Source organism: Arachis hypogaea, chromosome 17, assembly GCF_003086295.3.
Source record: "Arachis hypogaea cultivar Tifrunner chromosome 17, arahy.Tifrunner.gnm2.J5K5, whole genome shotgun sequence".
Taxonomy (NCBI): Eukaryota; Viridiplantae; Streptophyta; class Magnoliopsida; order Fabales; family Fabaceae; genus Arachis; species Arachis hypogaea.
The window spans coordinates 47,668,271-47,683,220 of record NC_092052.1 but is presented as its reverse complement, the minus strand read 5'-3'; the positions used below and the strand labels follow the sequence as shown (position 1 = coordinate 47,683,220).

Genomic DNA, 14,950 nt, shown 5'->3' with positions numbered 1-14,950 from the left:
AACTATGTAAAAACAATGCCAAAAAGCGTATAAATTATCCGCTCATCACCCCGTCGCCTTCAGCTCGGAATCAGTTTTAGGATGGGGAGGAAACACTATTTCACCATTAATAATGACCTTGTCAGTGTGAAGAGGTGACAGGTCCAAGTCGGGAGCAATAACTTCGACCTATTCCTTCAGTACCCTGAATACCTCTTCAGTGCCTTCGACAATGGAATCCTCCAAATTCTAATAACCCTCCCGAAGCAGTTCCAACTATTTCTTCATGTCAATATTGTCTGAAAAGATCTTGACATAGTTTTGCTCGGCTTTCTCCCTCAAGCCCTCGGCCATTGCACAAGAGGCCATCGACTTCTTCCCCCTCTCCTGGGATTTAGAAAGTTCTTCCTTTAGCTGAGTATTCTCCTCCTGCAACCCTTTCTCATCTTCTTGATACATAGCAATTCGCCCCTGGAGATTCTCCAAAGAATGCTGAATCACACTCAAAGGGGTTTTGTCTAATACATCAAGAAGAGAGGTACAGACCCCGGCAGTCCGAATTTCTCCTCGGATTAAAACCTAAAGATGATTTCGGATAGCAGCATCATCCATAGCAATTTGGCTATATGGAAGGATGTGCTTCCTAGAAAATTTCACTCCGTCAAAACCAGTGTCCCCGACGTTAGAGGCACCAGCTTCAGAGAACCTATGTTTTTTCTTTTCAGGTTCCAAGGAAGTAAGAACTGGGGGGATAAGAGCAGGAGGAGGAAGAGGAGGAGTAGGAAGTGGATTTACCAAAATTGGCTGAGAAGAAGAAGTCCCCAAGCCCGACTTTGAAGGAGAAGAAGCGGCAGATGTTCCGACCTCCTGTGCGGCAGCTCGGGCATGAGCATTCCTCTTAGCTTCCTTCACCTTTTGGTAAGCCTTTGCCCTGCTTTTCATTTTTTCTAAAAAGAAATGTAAAGATGATTAGCATACAAGTCGGAAGCAATCAAAATTACCTATAAAGTCAAAAACAAAAGACTACCTAGCTCGGTCCTAACATAGCTCGGAGATCCAAGAAGAAATTTTTTGGTGTCTAGGTTTGGGGCCCGTCCCCAAGCCTCTCGGAAAAATTTGACCACAGCCTCCTCTACCTCTTCCAAATCTACCAGACTGTATTTTTCTACAGGGGTTGTTCCTATCATTGTTTTCATTCAGGAAAAACGGACGATGGCCTTCAACGGCTTGGACTTTGAAAAAGAAATTTTTGAAGTCATGAAAAGACTCATAAAAATGGAAAAAACTTTCCGGCCTTATATAGCTCGGAAGGAAACCCACTGTTGTTTATTTTTATTTAAAGCACTAAAAGGCTTTGTTAAGTGAAAAAGATAGAAAAAAGATCTTTAAAGAAATCGGGAGATCGAGCTATTGGCTGACAGGTTGGTAAATTTTGAGGAAACCCCAAGAATTGGGATGAAGTTGGGTAGGAGATACCCTACAATGGAACAACACCTCCATTTCAAAGTCGGAGAACGGGAAGGTAACCCCTAAATGGGTAAACAGGCAGTCATACATAAAAATAAAGTGGAGGTCAGAGTCATTAATCCTCCCACAGCAAACTCGGCCCTCAGGGTCTGGGGCCACTAGTTCATATTTGGTTTCATCTGCATCAAGACTACAGATCCTATGGTGTTTTCGGAGTTTAGTTACAAAAATATCATCCACTATAGGATGTTTAGAAAGGATAGAAGAGTCTACCCATCTCGATAGGGCCTCAGAAACTCGGGAAGACATTTTTTAGAAATGGAAAAATATATAAGAAGATATACCTACATTGCACAAAGAAAGAGGAAATCATAAAAAAACTAGTTCAAAACAAAACAGTTCTTTTCAAAAGCGAAGCAGAACATCCAACACTCACAAAAGAAATGATTTTTGTAAAAGAAAACGCAAAATCTTAAAGTCTCCTACTGAGAACAATGAAGGTACCACAGAGAACTACCCAAATCTCCCTCTCAAGCATACATTATACCTAACAAGAACAAAAAATACTGGAAAAATGAAGAATGCAAGCCAGGAAGAACTAACCTTCTCAAAGAAGTAAAAAAGGAGGGAAGCCCAGTAACAGAAAGATGAACACTACGACGCACCAACGAAACAAAAGCCAAAGGGTCTGAGTAAGAAAGGAAAGCAGTTTCAAAGAGAAGACCAAAGAAAACAAAGAGAAAGGAGGGAAAGGAATTTATAAGATGCCAGGGACATTATTATAAAACAACTCACTCATTAAAAGAATGTGCCGTTACCAATGCAACTGCTCTCCACGTGTAAATGAAAAAAGCTAAACAAATGCGACGGTTGGTAATTCGAAATCACGACGGTTTTAAAATCAAAATCACGTCGGTTTTCCAACTTGAAAGGAAAAATCGACCTGAGTATTCCCGAGCTCTATCAATACTCGAATCTAACTCATGGTAAAGAGATCGGACTCGAGTAGTGGCACTGTTCATACCCTGGCCTAAATAATAAGCTACGCCCAAACCAAGTTAAAAGGCCCAATCCAAGAGATTGGCCTTCACCGCTTATCCGACCTCTTTAAAGAGGTCGGGATCAATGCCAGTGGGCAATCGGCACTTATCCAAGTGAATAACTGCCTTCTTAAATCTCTCGCCTGCTTCTAGAAGGGAGATCTTAACAACCCTAAGATAAAGGGACGGTTATCCACCATCAAAAGTGGAATTACTTCAATGGTGGTTATTGGCTCATCTCCTATAAATACCCTGATACACTTAGGTACATCTAAGTTCCAATACTCTAAACCTGCTTAACCATTTGCTAACTTAGGTACTGGAGTGTCTTGCAGGTACCACCCCTACCCATTCAAACGCATTCACACAACTCGGACGGCGGCTCCCGGACGCGAACAGGTCAGAGACCACCATCCTTCAACGTTTGGGCCTTTCATTCGAGCCCAATCATCCGGTTTCAGATAAACTCCGGAATAGTAACCAGCACCAAACCTCTATCAAATCTTTCAATCTTCAAACATGTCTCTTTATATTAAAGGAGATTACGTGTCCATGATTTTTTTTTCTAGAATGGGTTGCTCTAGTGTATAAATAGGACTTGGTACAGATATACAGATATGCATGTTTAACCCACAGTTATCAGAATTGGACTAATAATTGAATCGATTAAGCTATTGGTTTATTAGTTCATTAGTTCAACCGATGAGTTATTAGTTGAACCGGTAGAATCGGTCCTACATAAATAAAAAATATAAAATAGTTCAAAACTTAAAATTAACATTTAAAATGTATATATATATATATATATATATATATATATATATATATATATATATATATATATATATATATATATATCTATATCTTCACTAATATTTTAAAAATAATCAAGTTTCAACAAATTATAATCAACATGTTATAATCTAGTTGTTATTAAATAAGTATATAAAATTCTAATATTTTTTATAATAAAAATTTTTTAATTTTATTTTTATATTAAAATAAATATTTTTTATTTTAATAACTAATTAATTAATTTATATTTATTATATTATTATATATTATATGTATTTATTAAAAAATAATATTAATAAATAATCATAAAAAATAATAATATTTTAATTAATAAAAATATTTGATATTTTTATTTTTATATATTTAATTATATTTATATTAATAATAATAAATAATAAAAATATAATTAATTTAAATATAAGTAAATATAAAATTAAAATAATATCTACAAAATTATTATAATTTTTACTATATAATTAATAATTAACGTTTTAAAATTAAAAAAGTTAACATAACTTAATGATACGAAGAATATGTCCTATTTTTATAACTATGGTTTAACCGACATGTGTTGTGTATGTCCAAAGTCTGGGAGCAATTTGCCTGCAATGTGACGTCTGCCAGATGATGTAAAGGCTCGGCTTGTGCGGCTTTAATTTTTCCCTGTGTCAAACGGAATTTATCATTAACGGCCTCCGTTTGTGGCACAAGTCCTTGTTGGGCTTGGATGACCCTTTTTGGACCATATATGGAAAGAGTGAACAATAGTGGATGTAAAAGAAGAACTTGTTTCAATACAAAAAAAAAAAAAAAAAAAAAAAAAAAAAAAAAGAAGAACTTGTTTCAAGCAGCAACTATGCTATATTGCGAATGTTGTTGATGATGGCCATAGAGGGAAAAAAATAAAAAAAAAAAAAAAGTCAGAAAGGAAAAAAATAAGAAAAGAAAATAGGATGGGAAAGAAAAAAGAAATCTATCTATCTATCTATGTTTATTATTACTATATAAAAGTTTATGTAAATTTCTTATAGAATGAGCTTATGTCACATTGATCTTTTGCATTGTACCACAAGCAATTTTACATGAATAATAATTTTACAATTTTGTAATATAAAAGATAATAGATTTTTACATAGGAATAATACAAAACTTTAATCTTCTTAATTAATTACTATTAATTAAAAAGTATCGGTTACATCCAATTAATATCTATACTCAAATTATAATAATAATTTTCAATTACAAATATTTTAAATATATATTATTTAAATATTTTTTTTGTTTGAATCAGGATATCCATCAGACCGAAAGCCTAATGACTAATCTCTCAACTACTATAAAGATAAAGTGGACGACCTTTCTAAACAAGCAAGTTCCATTCCCATCCTCCAGTAAATTATATACTATTACTCTATTTCATAATCTCTCAAATGAATTATCTAAAACATCTTCAAGTACATTCAACTTTCGGTTATGATTAATAAGTTTTATTTAATATTTTATACTATATTTTTAAATTTTCATTGTCAATTATTTTTTAACTCTTTTTTTTAATTATCTCTAAATACATTAAATATTTTCAATATTTCTCTCTTGCTTTATTACTCTATTCAATTTTGACGCAACAATATCTGCTTACTACGAATATATTCTAATATACATGATTAATAAATTTTATTTATAATTTTATGTTGTATTCTTTGTATTTTTATTCTCGATTATTTTTCTTTAATTTTTTTTAACTATCTCCAAATTCATTAAAGAAAAATCTCAAAATTATGTTATAGAATTTCATCTACCGAAAAATATCAACAAATAAATATAATTCGTTATTCAAAGTCTATATATTTTAATGAAACATATTCACACTAATATAAAGAGGAATCTATCCTATAAGAATGGATTATATTATATAAAAAGGTATATAAATAAATTTTCTATTATATAAAAATATTAAAAAATACTTAAGTATTAATATTTAAGAAAGAGACCAACTTCACAAAATTTTGTTATTATATATATATAAATAATTATATTAAGTTATATATAAATTAAAAATAATTTTTACAAATGCAATGCTCTATGTTTGTCATTAATTTATATAATATTTAATTATTATTAAATAATATAACACTTTAAATTTATACTATAGTATAATTAATTTAGTTCTCTGCGCATACATGATGAATCCATATTTGATGATGAATTGTGGTTGGAATTGAATGGATTTCATTGTATAAACTTGCACTTATTCCCTTGAATAGCATACTTTTGAACTTTCTTCCCAAATTGTGCTTAATTATGAAAATATGTTCTTTTGTGCTTAATTTAATCTATTTTATTTCATTTGCCTTCCATTCGATGCCTTGATGTTGTTCGTGAGTGATTTCAGGTATATAAGGTAGGAATGGTTTCACTACTAGAAATAGGGCTTTTTTGGACGAAAATTTCAAACGAAATTTATTCCGTCTGAATGACTTTTTCATTTCAGACAAATTTGAGACAAATTTTGAACAACTTTTAGTGGAGGCATTGGAATAATATATTTTGTCCTAAATTTGTCTAAATTTTGTCCCAAATTTTGGCGCCAATTTTTTTTTGGATGGCGCCAAAATTTTCATACAGATTAGCAACACATTTCGGACAAAAGCTATAATTCGTCTGTATTCCATCTGAATAACTTTAGACAGATTTGGGACGAATTTTAAAAATATTAATTCTATCCCAAATTTGTCTATAATTAGTCTTAAATACTTTTACTATAGCTAACTCTTCGAAATAGCCAAAATTTTTTCCCACAAACTTGGGACGAAAATAGCATCATTTGTAAATTCCGAATAAAAGTACATCAGTTTTCAAACGGATTTCATATGTTTATTGAAAAATTATAACATTTAGTATATATATATTAAATTTATCTATGATTTATCCCAAATATTTTTATTATTCCAAAATAAAGTTTCTTTTTCCTAAAATAACCTTAATTATATATAACTTATAAAAGAGTACACTTTTTGTTTCTAAAACTCTAAACAAAAATATCCATACTATGAACAAGAAAATAAATAGAAAATTGATAAAAAATAAAAACTTAACAAAGAATACTAATAATGATATTAAAAAATTATTTGTTTGTAAAACATAACCATGAAAAAAATTCAAGAACTTTGACGATTGTTTCTAGTATCTCTTATTACAAATGAGATTAAATGACAAAACTGACAAAAAAAAATAAAATTTTTAATTAATTTTTCAATTTAACAATTGAACACAAACGCTAAACGCAAAAAACTATAATTTATTGCTTCTGATGAACGGGAGTTAAAATCCAGAATCATGTTTGTGTTTAGAGAAAAAAAAATTGCCAAATAAAAAATTATAGTGTTCAAAAAGATTGAACGAGCTTCTTGTGTTTCTAATGCTAAACCAAACACATCCTAAATATTTTAGAAACTGAACTAAACTGCTTTTTCATATAACAATTGAAAAAAATGCTTAGTTTTAATATTATTACAGTAAAATTAAATACCAGTTTTATTTGATTTAACAAACTAATTTTTATAAAAGAAAAAAATGAGCATTAATACACACAAAGATAGTTACTAAAAAAAGAACCTTCTTATATAGAATTTCTTTCAAAAGACTTCTTTAACAGATTTATCCAAATACCGTAGCTCAAAAAAGAATTTACCGTAATCCCTACAACAAAATTATATATATATATATATATATATATATATATATATATATATATATATATATATATATATATATATATATATATATATATATATATAAGTGTAACTTGTATATGAATTTATCTATTGATTAATGATTGTGACACGCAGGTAGAAACTATATAAACACCTTCAGAAATTTGAAAAAAAAAATTACTTATAATCTTAATTGAAACCTATTGACATGCATCATCAAAAAAATATATATATATATATATATATATATATATATATATATATATATATATATATATATATTCCATATATTCATGCTTTTTTAAATAATTATAAATATATTTTTTAAATATATCATAAATATCTTTAGCTATCAGCTAGCATTAATATTAAATTTAATTTTACTAAATATTTATTTTTTAAAATTATTATATAATAAAAATTTAAAAATATAACTTAAAATTAAATTTAAATTTAATTTTATTAAATATTTATCTTTTAAATACCAATATTCCAAAACTTATCTTTTAAATACTAATGATATAATCTTATTTTTTTAAATTTATTGGTAAAGTTTAAAACTTTAGATATAATTTAATTTTAAAGTTTTAACATATGTAGTTGTTTCAAAACCACCTCTTTACTCTGAGCCAAAAAGCCAAATTTTATTCCAACGCGCCTTTTGGTTTCAATTTTTATCTCCTTTTTCAAAACTGCTCTGCCTCCTTATGGTTTACAGAGAGCCTTCACTCACCCACACTGCTCTCCTACCTGTGACCACCATCAATCTTCCGGGTCGCACTCCAGCCAACCTCCGCCCTTGCAACTCAGGCGACCTCTACCCTCTCTCGTTCTTCACGCTCACAGATTACAGAGCCCTAACTCGCTCACCTGCTCTGCCTTGTGGCCGCCGCGGCGCTTATGATCTTCCGGGTCGCACTCCAGCCAACCTCCGACCTCGCAACTCAGGCGACCACCACCCTCGTGATTCGCGTTCACAGGTAATAGCTCTCACCCGCTCACACTGCTCTGCCTCGTGCATGTGGCCGCCTCCTCCGGTCTCGGACCTCGCACCGCCACCAGCCTCTAATCCTTGCCCCTTTGCGTCTTTGTGCGATCTCTGTCAAGTCCCAATTTTTTGTGAGTAGTGATGTGATTCTTGTTTGTTTCTTTGTCAATTTGCTTGTTAATGATGGTTCTCATTATCAGACTATGGCTTGGAGTTTTATCAATGGCCCTTTGGTCTTTCTAAGGATAAAATTAGAGTCCTATTAAAAAATTTAGGGTTTGTTCTTAACTCTTTGGATATGAATGATACTCTCTTCTGTTTTGCATCTATTGGATGTCTTTTATTTCATTCTTGTTTCTCCTTTTCTATCACCATCTTAGTCATTATTTCCATTCGTATATACATTCTTTTAAATCTTTCACCATTTAAATTCTTTTTCTTGTTTATATTTACACTTTTTGCAGTAACATTTCATTGTCTTCATTTTAGTATTCATCACAATTTTAGTCATTATTTGTTCATTCTAAAATTTTTCATATGTATGAAAGTTTAGCAAGGTCAAATTGGATTAATTAAATTTAGAATTATATATATGGAGTCTGAATGCTAATGGTTGAATAATTGGGGGAAAGATGGTAACATTAGCCGCATTAAGCCATAACCCAGGGCAATAGTGAAAAAACCCATAACAATCACAATGCATATCACAAAAATGGAAATACCCACAATTAAAATGATTATAATTGTGACAATATATTTACAGTCGTAACACAGCTACAATTTGAATTAGAATTGTGAATTTTATCAATGATGTCAGAATTCTGTTTGTTTAACAGTGAACACCATGTTTGAATCATGGGTTCAATGACACGCCTCACATTAATAAGCTTACTGTAAAATAGTTGTAATTCAAATGCATGGAGTAGATGTATATTGTGGTGTGGTGTAGTGTGGATCAAGATCATAGCAACAGGAAATATTCTTTTTTTTTTAATTAACTTTAATTACCATATAATTTTAGTATATTCAATTATTCATCATTTATTGTAATTTTGTTGCCAAATTAAGCTGAAGTAATCAACAATGTTAAACCAGACATATACTTATCATTTGTTATCTTACGGATTTTTAAAGTAGATCACTATTCATATCTTCTAAAGGTATGTGCACAATAAGACTTATATATACATGAATATATGAGTGTATAAATTAATATTATCTATGGAATCCAAATTCAAGAATTACTAATTTTCATTATTAGCTAGCATTATATTCTCTGAATGCTTAATTTCCATGTAGTCAATCGGCGCTCAATCCTCACCATGAATAGTACGAGGTAACTATTTCTTCCCTCTGTTTCTCTGTTCTTATGATAAGGGCTATTATTTTGGTTCCCTGGCTGTGAATCTGTTCTTGTGTTGCAGATGTGAAAATGAAAGTTTAAATTTTGGCATATTAAATTTAGGAATATGTTAGGATCCAATATTTTTACCGAAAAAAAAAAAAAACTAGAATTGACTTGTTGTGAATCTGTTCTTGTGAATCTATTCCTGTGTTGCAGATTGTGTATCATCAAGTTTAATTGTGCTTGCTCTGAAAATAATATATATCACAACATAACTTTCTCTCCAAATTCAACTATCTTCTTTTTTCTTTTTTTATTTTTCCCCCAATAACCGTTGGTGCTTGTATTACTATGCTAAAAATAAGAATATCTTCAAGTTAAATTTAAGTGTCAGCATTATTGTTTGCCATGTATGTAAGCTTGTAACTATAGTTTCTATGTGTATATATAAATCATGTGGGATAGAGAAAATAGAAAGAAAGAAATGGTGAATAGTTTGCTCTGAAATTAAAGAATCTTGTTTAACTAGTACTCATCTAGCATTTTGTATTTTGTTGTTTTGGGTTTAGAGTCAGTTAACCTTCTCTAATTTGATTGCATTTATTTTGTTTTGTGTCATGTGACAGAGCCTTGAGCAAATTGGTAACAGAGCAGAACGCCTTAGGGTTAAATCAGATATATATTTATATTCAAGTATTGATATTGAGGTGGAAATATGGATTTCCTCTGATTAATTTGGCTGCTAGCATTCTTCTTGCTATATTATTTTCTGTTTTATACATGGATTTTTATAGAAGTTATTGTCTGGGTCCTATTAAGCAATTATTTCATGTAATAGCCTTAACTTGCGAGAACTGTATGGTGAAGTCTAGATACTTGTATGCTTTTTTATCTTAATTTAGTTTTCAATATATATTGAAGAAAGCTCAGCTTTTTTCCCCTCATGCTATGGTTGTTGATTCAATACAAACTCTTGATCCTATTAACACTGTTAATAGTTTTCCTTCAACTCTATTAACACTTTTCTTTTTCTATCATTTGCCAATGTCTTTGAATTTAATATTTTGTTTTGATTTATGTATTCTCTAGTGGTTAGAGCAAAAGGTTAAGTTGAATGATGCTGAGCACAAGTTAAAAGATCAAGGACGTCAACTAAAGGTTCAACAGAAAAGAATTGGTTATACTAAAAAGACAATTCATGCTTTGTATAAAAAGTTGAATCTCCCGCTTCCTTCAACCTTGTCTGATCCTGCAGAAGATGAGCTTGGGACAGGCTCTAATGATGATGAGGATGATAACATAAGTGATTGATGTCAGGAGTATATGTTTTTTCTGATTTAGATTAAGGAATTTTTAGGTGAATTAGTTAGTACATTTTATTATATTCATGATATTTGACCTTTTTAAAGGCTTTCTTTGTTTTAGTTTAAGTATTTTTTTTTATTTTAATTTGATTACATTTATGGACAAAAGTATTTTAATAATAAATATTTTTTTAACTCTTTTATGGTAATTAACTTTTTTATGATTTTATTATATGTTTATAATTTCGATGATGTAATATGAAAAAAATGATTATGATGCTCTTAATATAAAAATTAGATCGAATACAATTTATTTTCTAAAATATTTATATATTAAATAGCAAATTATTTTGTATGAAAATTATTTAAAATATTATATTAAATTTGTAGAAAATTTGTGCGAAAATAATTTTTTATTTTGTCTGAAATTTAATTGAAAAGAAATATTTGATTTGTCTAAAATTTGTTCGAAAAAAATTTGTTATATTTGTCGAAATTCGTTAGAAATTTGTCTGAAATAAAGTATATTTTTTGTTTGAAATTTGTCTAAAAATTAATATTTTTATGTTTGAAATTTGTTTGAAATACGTTATTTTTATGTTGGCTAATCTGTCTGAAATTCGTCTAAAATACATTATAATAGTTAGAAATCTAGCAGATAAATGCCTATTCGAAATCTGTCACAAAATCGTCTGAAAAAAATTTCGGACGAAATTTCAGACAAAATTTAAATTAGCAACAAGGCTTTTTGGGACAAAAAAATTTCGTCCCAATTTTGTTTGAAAAAAAAAATTTGTCTCTAATTTGTTCGAAATTTATTTCAATTTCGTCTCAAAATTCGTCCGAAAAAGCCCTATTTCTAGTAGTGTTTGGAGAAAATGGAAGAAGATCATGCAAAGTGGAGGAAACATGAAGAATCAAAGGAGATGAGCTCAGAGACGTGTGTGTACGCACAGACCTGTGTGCGTACGCACAGGCCCCCAATCATAGCGCGTGCATCGTTTCGAGCGCATCTCGCGTCCATTCAAGCATCGCCTAGTGTGCATGCTCACAACTACTTGTGCGTACGCACAGGAAGAGATTGTCGTAGAGTGTGCGGACGCACAAGTCTGTGCGTCCGCACAGGTGTCCGCACATGCCTTCATTAAAATGGCACGTGACTCACGATTTTGAGGCTTTGGAGGCCCATTTCTAAAGTCTTTTAGCTCATATTCGAAGGGAAATGAAGACCATAACATAGCATATCATTAGTATAGTTTAGGTGTAGTAGTAGGAAGCTTTTAGTTTAGTTTTCTCTAAATTTTTTATCATCTCTATTAGGGTTTATATTGGGATTTTACATTCAAGTGCCATTTCCATTTTTGATCTTGGATTTTGCTAGCTTCCATTGTAAGTATCTCTTTGTTATTACTCTTTATAGTTACATTGTTCTTACTCTTTCTTATAATTCAAGTTATAGTTCAATTTCACTTCTCTCTTGCAATTTCAATTTCTTGTTGATGAATTTGATGTTTGATGTTTGTTCCATGCTTTTTTGTGTTATTCTTGTTGATTGAGATCAATTGTTGCTTTTAGTTTCAAGCCTTTTCTCATTTTTCCCATGTTTAAAGTTTTTGCCTACCAAGTATTTGACAAAATATCAACCATGATTTTAGGCTAAATTTTTTACTCTTGGCTTGGAAAAAGTGAGCAATTGGGTTTCTAGAGTTGGAATGTCCAACATTTAGTGTCAATTCTTGGGTTGTTAATTGTTCTTGTTCCCACTAACGCTAATTTGTTGCTAAGGCAATTAGCAAGTAATTTAGGATTTGTGGGTTAAGAACACTTATGCTCATTTAACTTACTTTCCGATGTGAGGGTTAATCAAGTGAGACTAATCCATCATAATTGTTATAGTTGTGGTTCCAACAAGGAAAGGACCCTTATCTCACTCAAAGCCAAGACTCTTTTTATGTTTTCAATCTTGTATACACATTTATGTTAATCTCTTTTATACTTTACTTGTTCATATTGCATAGTCGGTTCTTTAATTTCTTCATTAGTTCAATCATTAAAATTTTGCATGCTCTTTTATTGCTTTATATGTTCATTTCTTCATTGAAAACTCCTTGATCACTACAACTAGAATTGTGCACTCATTGTTCTCAAGTGTTCCTTGGGAGACAACCCGGGAGTCAAATACTCTCGGTTTTGAATTGGTTTTGAATTGTGACACCTCCTTTGAATTAAACAATTTGATCGGGAGAGTTGTTGTTAGTTTGGACTATGCTACCAATGGATTGATGCTTGTTTTTTATTGACTCTAGATCAACAACAATTCCTCTCGTTATCAAATTTTGGCGCCGTTGTCGGGCAACACACTTTAAGTGCAATGACTGCTATAATTTTGGTTGTTGTAAATATGTGGATAGTGTAAATACTTGATTTTTGGTTTGCTACTTGGCACTAATTGGTAGGAGGCACCTCTATCTTAGTAGTGATAGCAACTAACATTTTTGTTTGTCTAGTCCTAGGTAAGTAGATATAATTAGAACATATATACTCATTTGTCTATTGATCTTATTGATATCATTGCGTTTTATCTTTCCCTATTCATCATGAATTGTCACCCTTTTGGCTTGGAGTCTAGTTGTTATCATGTTGTAGGGGGTGGCAATTTCAAAGTTGGTTCACCTCGAGGTATGGGAGGTCAATTCGAGGAAGGGTCACAAGCAATCAATTCTTGGCTACAAGGACCTTTGCAAGGGCCCTATGATCCTAATGTCTATCAACTTCTCACACCTAATGGAACACGTCCTCATTACAATTTTGTCTATCCATATGTTCATCCTCCATACCCTCTACATGAGACACAATCATCATACCCTCAAGCCCCTTTACCTTTTCCACCACCAATTTCCTCTCCACCAACCTACCCACCACCACATTTGGGACAACCTAGCTTTCACCACCATCCCATCCCCATCAACTCCCCTTATGGGGAGCCTAGCTTTCAAGCCCTCATCCAAGAGCAGAGGGAATTTCAAAGAAAGCAAGAGAATTGCATGGCAACTCTTGCCGAGACTTTGTCACGTCTAGCACCCTCTCACTCTACCTCTAGCAACCTTGCTCCTCCACCCTTGCCACAACCATCAATCCTGAAGTCTAGCATTGGTGCTATAACTCCAAAATAAAGCGAGCCACTTGATGAGACAAACTCTCAATCCACTCTTTCGAAGAAGGACTCTATCGATGAGGGCAAGAATTTCATCGAAGATGGGTGAGAGGAGGAACTTGAGGTAGGTAGACACCATGAGCTCCAAAAAGATCTAAGTGATGAAAAAAGTTCACAAGCAGGAGACCTTGAGGATGAAGAAGATGAAAGTGCCTCACCAAGTCCCCATAACCAAGAGGATAAGCTACCCCACCAAGAAGCAAGGAAAGATTTGAAACCACTACCTCCCCATGTCAAATATGCATTTCTTGACGAGGAACATAAATTTCCGGTGATAGTGGCAATTGATCTTTCTGATCAAGAGGAGCAACAACTCCTTGAGATTATTCGGAAATATAAGAAGGTGATTGGATGGAGCCTAAGTGACATTGTGGGAATAAGCCTTCAAGTGTGCCTTCATCGGATTTTCTTGGAAGAAGGTGCTAAGTCGATCTGACAACCGCAAAGACGGCTAAATCCCACAATCCTTGACGTAGTCAAGAAGGAAGTAACTCGCCTCTTGGAAGCGGACATCATTTACCCCATTTTAGACAGTGAATGGGTAAGTCCGGTCCAAGTAGTGCCGAAGAAGTCCGAAGTAACAATGGTGAAAATGGAGAGTGGAGAGCTTGTGGCCACCCGAGTCCAGAATACTTGGCAAGTGTGCATTGATTACCGCCGGCTGAATCAAGCAACGCGGAAGGACCATTAACCGTTGCCGTTCATTGACCAAATGTTAGATCGCTTGGTAGGTAAATCCCATTACTGTTTTTTAGATGGATACACAGGGTACTTTCAAATTCACATAGCTCCTGAGGATCAGGAGAAAACTACTTTTACTTGCCCCTTTGGAACGTTTGCGTATAAGAGAATACCGTTTGGCTTATGCAACGCACTGGTAACGTTTCAAAGGTGCATGACAAGTGTTTTCTCAGATCTCTTGGAGGATTGCATGGAAGTCTTCATGGACGATTTCATTGTGTATGGTAGCTCCTTTGATGCTTGTTTAGGGAACTTAGCTGGGGTACTAGAGCAATGTACCAATACTAACCTTGTTTTAAATTTTGAAAAGTGCCACTTCATGGTGAAGAAAGGTATAGTATTGGGCCATATTGTATCTAAAGAC

The 14,950-nt window shown here is 32.3% G+C and overlaps 1 long non-coding RNA gene across 1 annotated transcript; it reads left to right on the top strand.

Annotated features, from left to right (window-relative positions):
• Positions 1–7,636: 7,636 nt before the first annotated feature.
• On the top strand, positions 7,637–10,826 carry LOC112767121 (uncharacterized). The gene is made up of 2 exons (XR_011875235.1): positions 7,637–8,113; positions 9,282–10,826. It is a non-coding gene; the product is annotated as an uncharacterized lncRNA (long non-coding RNA).
• Positions 10,827–14,950: the final 4,124 nt, after the last annotated feature.